At 36.9% G+C, this 17,053-nt stretch overlaps 1 protein-coding gene across 1 annotated transcript in view; it reads right to left on the bottom strand.

The window, feature by feature from the left end:
• The window catches only part of LOC113230905 (transient receptor potential cation channel trpm), a 542,480-nt gene that overhangs the window by 425,747 nt on the left and 99,680 nt on the right, over positions 1-17,053 (bottom strand). The window lies entirely within an intron of this gene.

Raw genomic sequence — 17,053 nt, 5'->3', positions numbered from 1 at the left:
GTGAGAGATCTATGCAACTTGTGTATGAAAACAAAAATAAAGGAATTATGCATAATAAAGAGTCAGAATAATAAAAGTTTTATTGCACAGATAATAAATGAAATAAGAGAAACGAAAGATTGGTCCGGACCACGAATCTGTGTATTGAAAAGCGTACAAAGAATAAATAACGTAGATGATAGGCGAGTAATAATCAATGACTTTCACCTGTTGCCCACTAGTGGCCACGCGGGTATTAGGCGAATGTCAAATAATATAAAAAAGTTTTATTACTGGCCTAGTATGGATAAGGATATTCAGGAGTTTGTAGCAAAATGTGACCTTTGCCAAAAACAAAAATATTCAAATAAAATCAAACAGCCTATGGAAATAACCAGTACGTCAAGTTATGCATTTGAAAAGATTTATTTAGACATAGTTGGTCCTCTGCCTACAGATAATGCCGGTCATACTTACGTTCTCACGTTACAGTGTGAACTATCAAAGTTCATAGAGGCATATCCGCTACACACAAAAGATGCTAAATCGGTTGCATCTGCTTTTGTAAATAATTTTATTTTGCGTTTTGGTATACCCAGGGAAATTGCAACAGATCGTGGATCTGAATTCATTTCAAACACAATGGTCGAAGTTTGTAAACTATTAAAAATTAAGAACCTTACTTCAACAGCGTACCACCACCAGTCCATAGGAGCGCTCGAGAATACACATAAAACTATGGGTGCGTATTTACGTATTAATTGCCTTAACCGAACATGTTCGTGGAGCAGCTGGCTGCCGTTCTGGTGCTTCGCGTACAATAATACGGTACATACAGAGACAAGGTACACACCGCATGAACTGGTATTCGGAAAGTCGTGCAAATTGCCGAACAATTTAGATTCCGGTATAGATCCTTTATATAACTACGATAGTTATCCACTTGAATTAAAATATAGATTACAGGTTGCACAGCAAGATGCAAGGAAGAACTTATTAGGAAATAAGTTAAAACGGAAGAAGGCCTATGACGTATATGTTAATCCAGTGACGTACACTAAAGGTAATTCTGCTACTTAAAAATGAAACAGGCAATAAAATGGATAGTACATATTCGGGTCCATTTTTAATTAATGAAGATTTAGGATGTAACGTTAAAATCATGAGAAACAATAAGGAAGAAATAGTACACAAAAATCGCACAAAACCTTATATTATGTAAAATACATAAGTAAAGTAGGTACTCACATAATTAATTTAAGTACCTTATTGTATACAAAATAATGATAATTATTATTAAAAAATTAATAAGAATAATATATTGCTTTTTGACTACTAAACAAAATAAAATGTAACCAACTATATTACCCTTTGTAACTATGCTATAAGAAAATATATTCGTATGTATAAGTATTTCTTTTGTATAACGATAGAAATAAAATAGAAATTATATAAATTTTATTTTATTTTTGTAACGGGGAAAGTGTAGTATAAGAATTGTTATTGTTAAGCACCATGTATTTACATCAATGTTATTACTTATTATATTCAGTGTTAATCAAGCATCGAGTTGTCTCATTCGTCTCCGTCGTACGCTCTCCCTACAGCAGTATCGCGCTGTCAGTCGAACAAATGAAGACTAAAGCGGAGTTTGGCGCTCTGTATACGATTTTAGCGCCTTACAAGTGCGGACACTTTTTAGCGCGGACCCGACGTCCATATAATTGTAAGTCAATGTTCATACACAAATAAAAATATTCAAATAGATCACTATGTAAAATGCTCGAGGGCGGGGTGGGGGTCATTGAGAGGCCACTTAACTACCTTACTACAATTTAAAAACCTAAATAATTGTAACTTTGTTATAAAAAACAACTGACCTCAAAAGTTAGCGGAATTATTTCAATTTGCCAAGTTTTATTGAAATCGGTTACCGGAATGTGCACGTAACGAGATTCGTATCCTAGTTTGCCACCGTCAGAGGTGGAACATTTACTTCAAATTTAAATGGGATCCCGAGGTATCCTCTTTCCAACAAAAAAATCGGTTCACAAATGTCAAAAAAAGATATAGTACAGTCGAAACCGAAGAAGAAGGTAAACCGTAGTTGCCTATTGGTTTGACCTACTGCTTCTCAAGCAAAGGGTCGTGGGTTCGAATCCGAGCTCGCACCTCTGAGTTTCTCGGAATTTATGTGCGAAATTTAATTTGAAATTTATCATGAGCTTCTCGGGGAAGGAAAACATCGTGATGAAACCTGCACGTCGAAGAAGGTTCACAACCCTCGGAAAACGTGGGAAGTCCCCAACCCGCATTGGGCCAGCGTGGCGGACTATGGCCTAAATCTTCGTCTGAAAGGAGACCCGTACCCAGCAGTGGGAGATATAAATGAGTTGACGATGATGATACACGGTAAATACAGTTCAGATATTTAAGATTACACTTACGGTTCAGTGTGTTGCGCCAGTAACTGGCATACAAATATTAATAACAACATTATTAATATAAAAATTAAGTTTTGTTCATACAATTAAAGAAAAATTATAATTTAATAAAAAAAAAGGAACGCATGTCAAAGCAATAAATATGTAGAGGGTCGCAGGCTTCAAAATTTAAATGTCAAAAACTCATTTACATTATAAGATCAATTTGTCATAAGCGATTAAAATAGTATTTTCTTAAATCTAGACGTAGATAACATTTTTATATAGTCAGGTAATACACTATATAATTTTACGCACATGTTATAGTAATTCCTTTGAAAGCATGTAGTAGTTAAAAAGGAGCATTTTTTGAAGTAAATGAATAACTATGTTTTTTGACAAAAATATATATCTCGAATATATATAAGGACGGAAGGGATAATATTCAAAAGTGAAAGAAAGTGTCCAGGTGTCCAGTAGTGTCGAGAGCCACTTAGGGCCTCTGACTTGTTACTTTTTTTTATGATACCAAGTGACAGTACGTACAGGTCGTGCTGCTGGTGGTAACCGACACGCCTGTCCATAGCAGTTGCAGTGATACTCACCCCCTGTTCACACGGTATTGCACTGCACGTTTTTTTGCGGTATTCGGTATGCGTTTAGATGTGTGTGCGTTTACAGGACAAACACAGTATGTACGGTTCTAAAACGTAATGTATGCGCTACTGTTTATTCGGTTTGGATTTACACCTACTGCAAAAAAACGTGCAGTACAATGCCGTGTGAACGGGGGTTAGACCTTTAAATCGCAAATATTTGAAGGGTGCTGCTATAGGAATATACACCACATGTTGACAAGTACCATACTTGTCAAGTATGGTACTTGTCAACATGTGGTGTGTATTAATGCCTGTAATTTCACCAGCGCCCTTCAAAACCGGAACACAGTATTACCGCTTGGCAGTAGAAATAGGTAAGGTGGCTGTACTTTCTCGGTGGAACTCTTTCACAAGGAACTCTGCTGCTACTAGCCCTTTTGTCTAGTGGTGCCCAGAAAATAAAAACAACAGAAAAATTAACAGAGTACACAAACATAAAAAACGCAGTTATTATCAACATTTGCGAGTCGCCTCCTTATTTAAGGCTTTTATCGAACACACCCTGACCGATAGTGTTGTGTGTCAATGGTGTCAAGGAAACGGGACTAGGTCCTTGAAAGCCGGCTTAATGTTTATAAAGGTACCATTTAGACATATGCGTCGATGGTACAGTTGTTGACAGCGCCTGATGGATTATTAAAAGGCGGTGTGATCGGCGTATTTTTCAGATATTATAAGGGCGCCTTCAAATTAGATAAATGATTAAAGAAATGCTGCGACGCCACTGCCGTGATACGCGCGTACCACTTTTGCAGTCACAATTAGTGAACTAATCAGTACAGAGTACTACAAAAACCGATCTCAAAAAGTTCGTGTAATTACATTGAAAAGTGCGCGAACTGGATTCATCCCCTAGTTTGCCACAATTAGAGATGGATCTTTAAATTTAAATGGGACTTCAGCGCATCTCCAAGCGTCTAATTTGAAGGCACCCTTATTGTAATAAAGATCGAAAAAACAAAAAAAAACGACTGAACTCGAACGAACCAAGAGACGAAGGGTTGTCTTTGTGTTTGTTCAATCCTTGTATCAATAAACAAACAAGTAAAGTATTTACATTGAAAAAAACAGATGAATGCCGTGGCAGTAAAAACACAGTGATAAAAATGGAAAGAAAAACACGACTTCTTTACTTTAACTCGTAATTTAAAAGGCATAAAGGTAGGTAATGTTACTAAAATGATCAACTTACAGAATACTTGTAAAGAAAACACTTTTTTTAATAATCTCGCTCTTAATTTAAATCTAGTATGAATACGATACACGCATACAGGAAACTGTACAGAATTTAATTGTACAGAAATATTTCATTGAAGTATAACTTGCCGCGGGTTTTGGCCACTTATTCAACCTTTGTTTACGGCACGCGTATCTGCCCGATGATTTAATGACACGTGTAGCGTTTGGGTGAAGTAGGTATAGTAAGGCGACCCTAAACACTTTGAGGGTGCAGTATAAATAATAATGCGTTTAGGATGTTGTTAGGACTATCGCGGCACTGTAGCGCACCAGGTATGTTCACAGCAGAGGCGCGTACTGATGACTTTCATGCCATCATTAGAAAAAGAGTAGCTTCCCTGTGGCGACGTGTGCGCGGGGGCTCCAACAGCATCCTGGCCATAGTGGGAGATAGATTGTGCTAACCCATCCAAACCTACTGGAGGAACCTACATATTTATAAGAAAGCATAGTGCATGATTCATTATTATTTTAATTGAGTCTAGTGTTTGTTTTTATTTTATTGTTCTTCATTGATTTAATTTCATTTGTATTTGACTTAATTTATTTTATTTGTACTTTAATTTAATTTATTTAATTATCTAATGTAATGTACATATGTGTGTGCTTTGAATTTTGTATAATAATAATATGGATGTAAAATTCCGAAATAAATGATTTGGATTTGAATAGTACATAATTAACAAAGAAGCTGATATTTCATTAATATAAAATTAATTGTCACATGTCTAGTACCATAACGGGAAAGGCTACACGGAACCTGAATTTTTAATTTTTTTTTATACAACATCAAGTGACGGGACGAACACGTCGTGCGCCTGATGGTAAGCTAGACGTCTATCTATAATAGTTACAGTGCCACTCAGAGCTTTAAATTGCAAAGATCTGAGGGGCACTACCACTGCGCCCGTCACCCTGAGACATTAGTTGACAAGTCCCATGTGCCTCTAATTTCACCAGCACCTGTTTTAGAACTTTAGCACCTTATAGTGTTACCGTGATACCGTATAATGTATTAACTGCCTCTGTGACCGAACGGTTACCACGCCGGACCGCCACACAGAGGTCCCAGGTTCGATTCCCGGGACGGGAGAAATATTTGTATGGACTACATTTATTTCTCTCGTGAGTTCGGGTGTAATTTGTGGTTGTCTATGTGTGTGTTCATGGCACACGCGACACAGGGTTTTCGTAGCGCGGAGCTATGTCGAGTGTGTGCGTTATTATTTATTTAAAAAAAAACGGTACAAGAATAACCAAAAACGTCCTCGATGGAATCGGTGACGTCATTGATACGCTTAACATAATTGCAAATATATTTTTTAAATTAGATTTTAATACCGCCTCTACAATGTGATTTGACACGTCTACACTTTCTATTCGTCTATATAGTTTTAGTTATTATGTGTGTATATACTTATCAAAACATTGAGAATTTGCATTCAAGAGGATGTTACGTGGCACTACTGCTACTAGCTCTACAGCTAGCTCCTTGTGAAAGTGTTCGTCCAGGGTAGTACTGCCACCTTACCTATTTCATGTCAGCGATACTGTGTTCCGGTTTGGGTAAGGGTACTGGTGAAATTACAGGCACATGGGACTTTTCAACTTATATCTCAGGGAGACAGACGCAGTGGCAGTGCAAGAGGACGCCCACAAAGAATATTATCTGATCAAATTGAGAGTGTTCTTAAAAAGGCTGGAGCGCGCAGTGAGAATAATAAGAGCACGTATGAAAGATTGATGAATGTAAGTGAAGCAAGAGAGGTTTGTAAGGATTATGCTAAGTGGCGATCGATAGTCTCTGCCTACATCAATGGGAATCTAAAGGCGTGGGTATATAATAAATAAAAATAAAAAATCTAATTATGATAAAATAGAATATTTAGCTATGTATTGCGTTTTATGATTTGGAGTCAAATTTTCGATTAAAATAAGAGCCATATCGGATCAATTCCAATGAAATTATTTTTGTAGCTCCCGACTAATCTTACAAACATCGAATTCTTGCTACACTTTGTGGAATGAGTTGTATTTTGGAAGCCTTGTATATTGAAGTGAATATAAATTAAAATTGAAATTGTTAATTATTTTGGATGAAAATAAGTCCGTCATAAAACCACCGCGGTGTCAGACAACTAATTGTGGATAAATAACAAATTCAGTTCATCTACCATGCCTTTACAGCAACAGTTGTCGCTATAATGGCGACCTCGTAAAATGTTTTGCAATTTGTTATGACAACAATAAAGTTTTGTACATATTTATTATATATTATACTTTTTGTGGAATACTAAACTAGTTTGGTAATATTATTGCTACAAATATGGAACAAAAACAAAGAAAAATTCCTTCGATCGATGGATTTGTTTGCCGGAGCGGGGCTAATCGGTCTCCCAACTAAGGCACGGAACGAATCTGCACTCACTCATCCAGGTTACATTTGCAGCTACCAGCAGCTGAATAGAGATGTCGCCTTAGTGTAATTTTTAAATTTATTGAATGTTTTAGCATCTTGATATTCAATAATCTTTGTGAAATTACTCCACTAGTTTCTTATAATTATTAATACAAATATCGAACACTTAGAAAAAAATTCTTCGATCCGGCTGGATTCGAACCTGCGGACCTTACAAAATTCTTTATGCGCTTGTTGCTGAGCTTTGTTTGTGATTTAAGCGGCTTTCTTGCCGCAGCGCCATCTGTGACAATCGTATGAAAATATTTTCTTCCTTAGCAGACACCTTTACAGCTACCAGCTGCTGACAAGAGTACATACATATTTTTTTCTTTCACACGTCATTTCCGTAGATAAATAAGACAAGTAATACAACTTATAACGTCAAGGCTGTCAATGCCTACACGTCTCTCGGAAAGTAGGGTTGTCACATTATTATGTATTTTAGGTATACCTATACATGTTGAAAATATAATTTGAAAAAACTAAGGTATTCAAACAGTGACTTAACTCACATTTGCAAAATTTACAACAAAAATAAATAAAAGTTTGTATTTGACTACTGAGCACATTTGAAGAGTTTTTAAATGTTATACTATTTCAATACGCATTATACGCCCTCTATAGAAAATGAAGGAATGCATAATGCCTCTCTGTTTTTCCGTATAAAATTTGTCATCTACATGCATAAAAAGTAATGTTTTTTTGTAAGTTTGCCCCTTTTACGTTCCATTACTATTCACCCGTTTGCGATAAAACTTCGCATAATTTATAGTTTCGAAATTGGGTGACGCGACGTCGATCGATTTGTACATCGTATTTATTTGCACCTAGTATATTCATCGTAACATCTGCTTTATTATTAAAACTACACTTTGTTCTTTATAAATAAATAAAGCCTTTTGTGTATTCGATTCCACAGGTCCCGAATATCTTGTGGAGAAGCAAAAAATAACCTCATTTTGCGCAACATTCTTTTTAAGATTTACGTGCCCAACTATTGTCCCTTGGGTGCCTCGCGATTTTACTTACGGTCCCAAATAGACTTCAATTTTACGAAAAATATAGAAGTAAATGGAATTACTAAAACATTTCGCTGTGGGAAACATGTCCCTGTATAAATTATTGCAACGTATTAAATGTCAGTGTGAAGGCGTGGCGTGTGGTGGCGTCGCGGGTTCGAATCCGGGCTTCTCGAGTTTCTCGGAATTTACGTGTATAATTTAATTTGAAATTCACCATGAGCTTTTCGGTGAAGGAAAACCATGAGCTTTTTGGTGAAATTACAGGAACATGACACTGTCACCTTATGTCTCAGGGTGATGGGCGCAGTGGCAGTACCCCTCAGATCTTTGCGATTTAAAGCTCTGAGTGGCTCTGCAACTGTTTTGCACAGGCGTTGTTCATCCCGTCCTTGATATTTATTTAGTAGCAGTAGAGCTCCTTGTGAAAGAGTTCGTCCAGGGTAGTACTGCCACCTTACCTATTTCTGTCGCCAAGTAGTAATATCAGTGTCTCGGTTTTGAAGGGTAAGGGTGCTAGTGAAATTACAGGGACTTGACATGGGACTTGTCCACTTATGTCTCAGGGTGACAGGCGCAGTAGCAGTGCCTCTCAGATCTCTTCGATTTAAAACTCTGAGTGGCACTGCCACTGTTATGGATAGGCGTGTAGATTACCATCAGGCGCACGACCAGGTCGTCCCGTAACTGGATATTATAAAAAAACATGAGGAAACCCGCATGTCGAAGAAAGTTCACAATCCACGAAAAACGTGTGAAGTTGGGCCAGTATGGCAGACTATGGCCTAAATCCTCACCTGAGAAGACCCGTGGCCAGCAATGATGATATCAAATATCAGTAAAAAGTATATAGAGAAATAATGTACCAGACAACCATATACTAATTACCGGGTCTCTACGTAAGGAATACTCTGTACTATGAGTAAAAAAGAGCAATAAAATTACAAAAGTTCCTTTCCTAAATTAGTTCCATGGAGAACCGAACCCAGAAGGTCATCTTCTAGCGGCCACAGTGCTACGTGCCATTTTCCATTAGGCTACTAGACGTGGGCGCCTGGACGCGCGCGAAACTGATTTATTTCAGTAAATCAGATTCGTAAATAAGAATAGAGTAAGTAAAAGTTAAATTCTGACGCAATATTTTGTTTATTTTTTATAATGATTTATACTAGGAATTAAACTACTTTTCTGGATTTAAAAAACCTAAGAACTCGATACGATTTATAACATTTTATTAGTTACACAATTTTAATGCCATTTTTTACAATTTTACAAATGATTGTATTTATATTAATTAAGAACATAGATTTTATTTTATTTTCTTGTAATCTTTATTTTTAATTTTCGACACATATGGATATATTTACAAATAATAATAACGCACACACTCAATATAGGTAAGTCTGTGTCGCGGGCACCATGGACACACACATTGACAACCACAAATTACAACCAAACTCACGATAGAAATAAATGTAGGCCATACAAATATTTCTCCCGGCCCGGGAATCGAAACTATGACCTCTGTGTGGCAGTCCGCCATGGTAACCGTTCGGCCACGGAAGCAGTAAATATAATGCTAGTTAGGTAAAAAAACATACATATACATACATATAAATAAATATATATAGTGATCAAGGAAAGAAGATTTTAAAAGAAACATACTAAGAAAAATATTCAAACATTCAAAAGCCCTGAATAATAAATATCGAGTTTGGCGGGGTTGAAATAAGAGTACCGCCCGCGACTAGCCGCTTAGTGGAAAATTCGTGTAAGCGCCGAGCCTCAAAGGCTGTCAAAATAAAACAGGCTGTTTCTTTTGCTAAGCAAACTGGTAAATAATCTAGAGGTCCACCTGGTGGCAAATGGTTACAGCCACATCAATGGATCCTTAAGCCGTTGAATATAAATAACGTCCTAAGTTTCCTGTGCCCATAGCTGTAGTGTATCTCGCTCTACTCAATATTGAAACACAGCTATAGTAATTTGCGATAAAAATAGATAGGACATTAAAACCTAGGCCGTTTCTGCACAGCCACTCATAGCCCCGCACTAACGGAATCCTGTATTACGGGTGCCATGGGCATACACATAGACAACTACAAATTGCAGCCTCACGAGAGAAATAAATGTAGGAGATACTAATACTTCTCCCGACCCGGGAATCGAACCCGAAACCTCTGCTTGGCAGACCAGTCTTTTCACCTTTGAGTTATTTTGAGAATAACTTGTTCTGATCAAAGAACGGATTTTCCAGGCCAGAAATCCAGGTTGAAAATCTTTAAGTTTGGACTAAAATATAGCCACATGCACTATCCAGAAATGCGCCTGAATTCTTCAAGTGAACATTTTAAATAACTTTGTAAACCTGTTTTCTCGCAAAAGACATAACAGTTTTTAAAAAGAACGTTAAGGAGAGTCCACATTTACGCCATATCGTCATTGCTACGTCACAGGCCATTAGCTTCGAGACAAAACAAAGTAAATTGATAGGGTGTGCCCCCACTGAATGCGATTGAACGATTGTTTATTTTTAACACGCTGCCTTATACATAGAGAATGGTGTTACTTACAGATCATTTTCAAGGTGGGGCTTCACTTCACTGATAAGCTCAGTTCTTTTATATGTTTGAAATATAGCTGGTATATATACCATATACTAGACTACTAAATATATATATATATACTAGACAGTAAATATATCGGAATTTCAATACAGGTTTCGCCGATTGTATGTGTACTTTGGAACCACGAGGTATATAGCAATTTATCCCTAAGTGATTTGGAGACATAATAAATGTTTAGCACGTTTCGGAATCCTATTCGACGTACTATTTGCACAAGTACAGTCATCAAAATAATTTTAACTAGCCAATTTATCAAAACGTGATAAAATGTGATAAAATTCAATCTGCATATTTCTTTTATGATAACCTAGTGATGGGACGAACTAATCGTGCGCCTGGCGTTAAACTGCATGCTTGTCCATAGCAGTTCCAGTGCCACGCAGATCTGAGGGACACTGCCACTGCGCTCGTCATCATGAGGCATAAATGACAAGTCCCATGTGCCTGTAATTTCACCAGCACCTTCACCCTTTAAAACCGGAACGCAGTAATAACTTTCATTTCATTTCAATAATCATGGTACAGTGATAAGGATGCAGCCCTCTAGTAAGTAAAATATAGCTGCGTCCGAGGAATCCTTTACAACTAGAAACGCAGCTACATTATTTTTAAATGTAATACTAATATAGATATTACGTGAAACTTAAATCGACAAGCAGTACTGGTCACATTACTGCTTGGCGGCAGAAATGAGTAAGATGGCACTACTTCCATGGACGAACTCCTTCACAAGCAACTCTACTGCTATATAATGTGCTTAAAAGTTCGCATTTAATTGTTATTAAAATAAATTTCTTCATATAATAAATATAAAATAAATTCATTTTGAACATGTTGTACATATATAAGTCCTTAACTACAAGCGTTGCCATCATCATAACGATACTTTCATATAAAAAGAACATTTCAAAGTTAACAAGCGCCTGCCGTGCCATGAACTAGTCCAGGATATGATAACAATAAGAACTAACGCTCCCGTATTGACCAATGTCAATTACACTAGCTACACTTTGTAGATACCAGCAACAAAGCTTATATGATATCTGGTAACCCTACGAGTTAATGGACACAGGAAACACTCTGTTTAATTACAGTGTAGTCTACGGGCATCCTATGCAGTTCTATACGGACGACACCTGAAAGTCAGTGGTCTTTCACCTTCTTAATTTTATTTTATACAGTAGAGAAACAAATGTATTTTTAACCCCAGACGAAAATGAGTAATCATAAGTCTGAAATATTTTCCTGTGTTACTATGTGTCTGTTTGTGGCATTACGCAAACGGATCGACTGATCGCGAAAGTATTTTGTTTTTATTTATAAATAAAAAATGAAATAATGTAAAAAAATTTATTTGACAAATTTTATATAGGTACATATATAGTAGCGGTAGAGCTCCTTGTTAAAGAGTTCGTCCAGAGAATCTCTGGTACGTACAGCCATCCTATCTATTTCTGCCGCCAAGCCATATTGTGAACATTACTGCGTTCCAGTTTTCAAGGGTAAGGCTGCTGGTGAAATTACAGGCCCGTGGTACTTGTCAACTTACGTATCAGAGTGACGGGCGTAGTAGCAGTTCCCCTAAGATATTTGCGATTAAATGCTCTAAGTGGACACACTGCAAGTGTTATGGCGTGTCGCTTACCACCAGGCGCACGACTTGTTCGCTCCGTCACTTCGTATCATAAAAAAAAAGTAAAGTCATCGCCGTTACTGCCGTAGACGTCTATACTCGACCGCTTGTCTTAGGCCTATATAAACAAACCCATTTGAAATGCAGGATCGATATTAAGATCTTGCTTAAGTGAACTGGCTATATTAATGATGTCACTCGAGTGGAAACCATTTACTCAAGTGTAATTATAGTTACCTGTCGAGCTTTGGGCAGTGTTGATGTCAAACGATTATTTGTACGATTTATGTATCTAAAATCTGACAGCGTGAAGGACAGCATATCAGTTATATTAATAATTATGCCCCATGCCACCACCTGGTCTCAAACTGTTTTTACGCAAATCATCAGCTTACACGCATCCACTGCTGGACAAAAGCCTCCCCTAGAGCAGGACAACTCTCCCGTTCTTACGCCGCCCACATCCAGCCCCTGTCGGCTAACGGAATTCACTCCGGTGCATTACCCAGAATACTCAGAATATTTTTTTAGCAGTTTCTAGCAGCAGTAGAGCTCTTTGCGAAAGAGTTCGTCCAAGGAAGTATGGCAGCAACCTTACCTGTTTCTGCTGTCAAGCACTAATGTGAGCATTACTGTGTTTTGATTTTGAAGGGTAAGCGTGCTGGTGAAATTGTTAACTTGTCTCAGGGTGAGCGACGTAGTGGCTCACCCTGAGACAAGTGTTGCATATCAATTGTCAGGATTAGTTTCACTGTCTCTTAAGATACAGGTTCACCCAGTTTAAGAGACAGGGTCGTCAATTGCTAAATACCGTGATCCACAATTAAACAGTGTCAACTACTTTATAATTAGAATTTTTGTTGTTATTTTTACTTTTATTTTTAACCTTTTCTTGTAATTTTTTGGTTCTGTCATTTGTGGAAATAAATAAATTATTATTATTATTATTATAGTTAAAAAAAACTCAGATCAGCATAATTTAAAAAGTTCATATACCAAATTGATCTCACCGGAAACCGAACTCGGAACCTCCTCATTCATCACCTACACTGCCAGCCATTGGGCTGCAGAGGTTGTCAATGGGTCAAGGTTAACTTTCGCGGTCAGCCTGCATGTCTAGCTAACATTATACAAAAAAATCGACTTTTACGATCAAACTGCCTTTTTCTTCTTCTAATTTGGACGGACCATCGCACCCTCAATAATCAAGTGGCGTAACTCGATATGTAACTTTTGAGGAACTGACAAAATAATTTTAAACAAATAACGTATGTGACATCAGTCTCTTAGCTGGTGCCAAATATAATAAAATTCTATTTGATTTGAAATAAGTTTGTTATATTAATTTTATTTACTATAGAATAGACTTTAGATAGCACTAACACTAGACCGTTAGTAATAAAGTTATATGATTTGAAAAGTAACATAGAAAATCGACGAAATAAATTTCTAAAAAATTGCCTTCGAAATAAAACTAGTATAACATAATGAAATTTTATGATTTCATTCGAAATCTTCTCCTGATCGCATCGAAGACATACCTACACTATAATATTATGGCAAAGATCCAGTGTTGCCAGATTTTTTGACATTTCCTACATTTTTCGTAACTTTTGATCTCGCGTAATATCGAAGTAACTTTATTACTTTTGAGACAATTGACACACAACAGAGATTCACAAATTCATCTGTATTTGATAATAAATACCGTATAAGCGTAGCTGCCAGGTTATAACCACCCGAAAATCCTTACCAGAACAAATTGTCCTTACTTCGACCAACCTGATTCCGAAGCCTATCTAAAGACTTCCAGATCGGTAATGACAATTCGTGTCCAGGAGAAATATTTTCAGAAGGCGGGAAAATAACCTTTGACATGCAGATGTTATCACGACGTTTCCTTGCATCGTTAGCGGTTCAAGGGATACGCATTTCTCAAAAGAATGCAAATTCACTTTGCCAGAAATACAAGGCATCAATAAAAATTATACACAGAGTACGTGTTAAAAAACAGTAAAAAAAAGTATGCAAATACAGTTATGTGTCTAGTGTAATAAATAACTTTAAAAAAACCGAAACTGTTTTTCCGGATTTAAATCACGTATATTTATTTTTTCAAACAAATCAACGTTTCGGGCCCTTTACAGGTCCCATGGTCACGGTTGACTGTTTTCACTATAGTTACACCATAGTAAAAAAATAGGATGATTTGCATTAATATTAGACATAACTGGTTGATGACTTTACCACCTCAATCGACGACCTCAGTGACCATGGGACCTGAAAAGGTCGTTGGTTTGTTTGAAAAAACAAATATACGAGATTTAAATCGCGGAAAAATAGTTTCATTTCCTATGTGTAACAATCACGAAAACCTAAGAACTCGGTAAAGAAACCGAATTCAAAAGTTTCTGGAATTACATTTTGCCAAATTTTATTGAAATCGGTTAACGGAAAGTGAGTGAAGTCCAATAAACCGGATTCATCCCCTGATTTGCCACCCTTAGAGAAATAATTCAATGGAACCACTACTATAGTCATTGAATCAATAATCGAAATCGGTTGACAAATTTCAAAATAATTGCGAAGACCGTTTCCTCATGCTCCTGCTGGGTGCTCCTACTGGAAGGAGCTCGAGGACTAATATAATAATAACAATAATAACGCACACACTCAACATAGGGGCTATGCCGCGACACATGGGAAACCCTGTGTCGCGGGTGCCATGGACACACACATAGACAACCACAAATTACACCCAAACTCACGAGAAAAATAAATGTAGGCCGTACAACTATTTCTCCCGGCCCGGGAATCGAACCTGGGACCTCTGCGTGGCAGTCTGGCTGTTAGTCCTCGTGCCATATCATAGCCATATCATACCATATCATACCAGTAGGAGCACCCAGTAGGAGCATGAGGAAACCTGCTCCTTTTTTTGAAGTCGGTTAAAAACAAGGCCCTAATCAAGTGTTGCATATCAATTGTCAGGATTAGTTTCATTAATTTTTTTTTTTGTCATACATGTTATAAACTTGTTACAAGAATGAATTTTGCACCACTGTGATCCGCCTTGTGGCACACAAAGTTTTCTTATTTTTTATTTTGGAGTAATTTCACATAAAGAAATAATTGAATATCAATTCAATAAAAAGTTTAAGTCTGAGAAATGCCTCATATTCAAACGAAATCAAACTTAGTACCAGCTGGTACGTAACTAAAATCTAAAACAATTTTCAATTACGGCTAGTTTGTCCAGCTTAGCGTGTGTACCACTTCACTATAGGACATGTATGTGCACATACTACGTAATGTGTATTTAGACACACAACATATGTGTTATTTACAAGTACGTTGATATTCTATACGCAATAACAGGTAATGATAATTGTCGTTATCACATTACTTGCATTTGAAATAAATAAATATCATTATACTATTATTCTACATTATATAGTGAAGTATCTATTTAGTATAATATGTTTCATAATAGATTGTTCCAGAAATTCTAATGTCAAGCCGCTGTAGCAATTAAAAAAAAAACCTACGCTTGTGAATATATTGAGAGGAATGCTAAAAAAGATCTTGATAACCACGCTCAGATGATAGGATACTGGATACCATACACAACGTTTAATTCGAATAAAGAGTTTAGTTTCGCAGAAAATGGTATTTGAATTTACCTCGCAAAGTTTAGACACTTTCATCTTTGAATCGTGTCAGGAGTGGTTTGATTCGATCAACATTTATTTCCTTATTCCATCCGTTTCCCGCACATACCTTACTCGCACGTTAGAGCGAGACGACGTTACCCAACTAGTGACACCTAGAAAAAAACCGGGAAAAAAACACTCGCTTCCGCCTAGTAGAAATCTCGCCGACGAATGTAACGACTGCGTAACCGCCTCCGTTAGCTTATTGTGACCAAGCATAGTGAAACATACTAAACTGAAAACTATTGTGAAGATACGTTTTGGTGAACTCGTAACAACAAGAATGAGAACCCTGGGTGAGTCAAAGAGGCGAGATCTATCAACTCGCCGGCAGAATGGCCACGCGGTTGGTTTCAAGAGGTATTGTGCTCTCAGCTTATCTACACTTATTTGTTCCAACCAACCATACTTATTTATTCATACACAGTTCACAAATCGAAAGAAGACATCTTTTGCATTCCCCGCATGGTTGGCCGGTTAGATCTACCCTCAGAATTACTTAAATGGTCTTTGTTTAGTGTTAATCTATGGAAGGTAGGTCTAATAATACGTCGGTAGTGATTCCAAGACTGGATCGACTAAGACTTTGTAACGATGGGGCACTAAAGTTATAGTCCCATACAAAAAATACACGTTTTATTACTAAACTGTTAGATTTATGGCAAAATGTGATATGACAACATTTAATTAGGACAATTGGATCTCTGGATTGGCATTTGTTTTAGAGAGGTACCGTGATAAAAATCTAATGTCCGCAATATCGCTGATATAACTCACTGTGTCGTACAGTTAAGATAAATAAATTGTACCTGCCTGTCCCCAATTACGTCAATTTTTAATGTACTTAAGTGATTTCCTGAATCCCGAACAGGTCTAGGACCTAAAAATATTGTCGTAAGGCAGTCTCCATTTTCTGTCTATATTCCTCGAAGTTTACCTTTACCTATTCCGATCCCTGGTTATAATAATTCAGCCTTTTTTAAGCGTTCCTCTAGATGTGTCCATGAGTATATTACGAAGGACCTTCAGAAGAATCATTTTGTACTTACTTTATAATACTTTCATACATTATTACCTTTTGCCCAACATTGTTCGTATGACCCATAAAAAAGTAATGATACAATTTACAAAGTATTTTGTTGAACTGTATACCCTACGTCATTTACATGGAGACATTTGGTATAGTTTAATGGCTGAGTACATTAGTACACACAGCTCCAGTCGTGCGCAGAATACGACCACAAGCATACCAGATGTTCTAATCATTTAAACAGAACACATGTATATCTGGGTACAAACA

The sequence above is a fragment of the Hyposmocoma kahamanoa genome, unplaced genomic scaffold (genome assembly GCF_003589595.1).
Source record: "Hyposmocoma kahamanoa isolate Upper Pololo Valley unplaced genomic scaffold, ASM358959v1 64, whole genome shotgun sequence".
Taxonomy (NCBI): Eukaryota; Metazoa; Arthropoda; class Insecta; order Lepidoptera; family Cosmopterigidae; genus Hyposmocoma; species Hyposmocoma kahamanoa.
Note: the sequence above shows the minus strand (reverse complement) of the source record. Positions and strands in the feature narration are given on the sequence as shown.